General features: G+C 44.3%; 1 non-coding gene across 1 annotated transcript; it reads left to right on the top strand.

Annotated features, from left to right (window-relative positions):
- Nucleotides 1-409: 409 nt before the first annotated feature.
- On the top strand, nucleotides 410-512 carry LOC129684064 (U6 spliceosomal RNA). Its single transcript, XR_008721255.1, has one exon. It is a non-coding gene; the product is annotated as a U6 spliceosomal RNA (small nuclear RNA).
- The last annotated feature ends 636 nt before the right edge of the window (nucleotides 513-1148 follow it).

The raw sequence follows: 1148 nt of genomic DNA, 5'->3' as shown, positions 1-1148 counted from the left end.
TTAAAAAAAAAATTTCAGCTGGGCATGGTAGCACAAGCCTTTAATCGGGAGGCAGAGGCAGGTAGATAGATCTCTGAGTTCAAGGCCAGCCTGGTTTACAGAGTGAGTTCTAGGACAGCCAGGGCTACACAGAGAGACCCTGTCTCAAAAAAAGAAGAGGGAGGAGGAGAACAAGGAAGAAAGGAAATAAGAAGGAGGAGTAGGAGAAAGAAGAAGAAAGGGGAGGAAGAGAAGAAGAAAGATGACAAGGAGAAGAACAAGAAGAAGGAGAAGAAGAAGGAAGAAGCAAAAAGAAGAAAGCCTCATTACAGGCATGCTCTCAGGCCAACCTGACCTAAGCAATTCCTCACTGAGAGCCCTCTTCCCGAGTGATTCTTAGTTGTGTCAAGCTGACCATTAAAAACAACGCTCGCTTTGGCAGCACATATACTAAAACCGGAGCAATACAGAGAAAATGAGCATGGCGCCTGCTCAAGAATGACACACAAATTCATGAAGCGTCCTGTATTTAAAATAATGATATTCAGCACCACATGCCACAGTGGAAAAGTGTCTCTGCCTATCAGCCTGGGGACCTAAGCTCAATCCACGGAGGTTCTCCTTAAATTGCCTCTGTTGACCCGTGTGCTATTCAGAGTCTTTATCGGAAGAAGTTAGGCAAGCTGCCTAGGCAGGAACAGAGAAATGCCAGCTACATGACTCACGAGCTCTGTTGTGTTGTCGGGTAAGTTACTCGGAAACTGTAGGCATTCCATTAGGTTAAAGCAGGGGCAGAGCTGGACATTCTCAGTGACCAGAGCAGGGGCTGCGTTTGAGAACCCATGAAGATGATGCAACAGAAGCAGCTCATTCCATCCTAAGTCTTAAGTTCCAAGTCACAGTGAATCAAACTAAAACGAGTTGCCACGGAACAATTTTTAACAGTGCATAAAACATTTTATGGCTTCAGAATTTGGTGCAACGAACTCCCGGAGACTTTGCTCCTTTTTTTTCTTTCAATAATAATTATACAAGCTCTTGATTATGCTTATAAAGACCACAGCTAAGTTTCAAATGTAGCGAAAATGGAATTTGGTTTCCCTTTAACACAGAAAGGCAAACTGCTAGTTAGGAAGGGGTGGAAGAAGGGGATGAGAAGATGGCGCGCA

Source organism: Psammomys obesus, unplaced genomic scaffold, assembly GCF_907164565.1.
Source record: "Psammomys obesus unplaced genomic scaffold, mPsaObe1.curated_primary_1811, whole genome shotgun sequence".
Lineage (NCBI taxonomy): Eukaryota > Metazoa > Chordata > Mammalia > Rodentia > Muridae > Psammomys > Psammomys obesus.
This window is presented reverse-complemented; position numbering and strand designations above follow the sequence as displayed.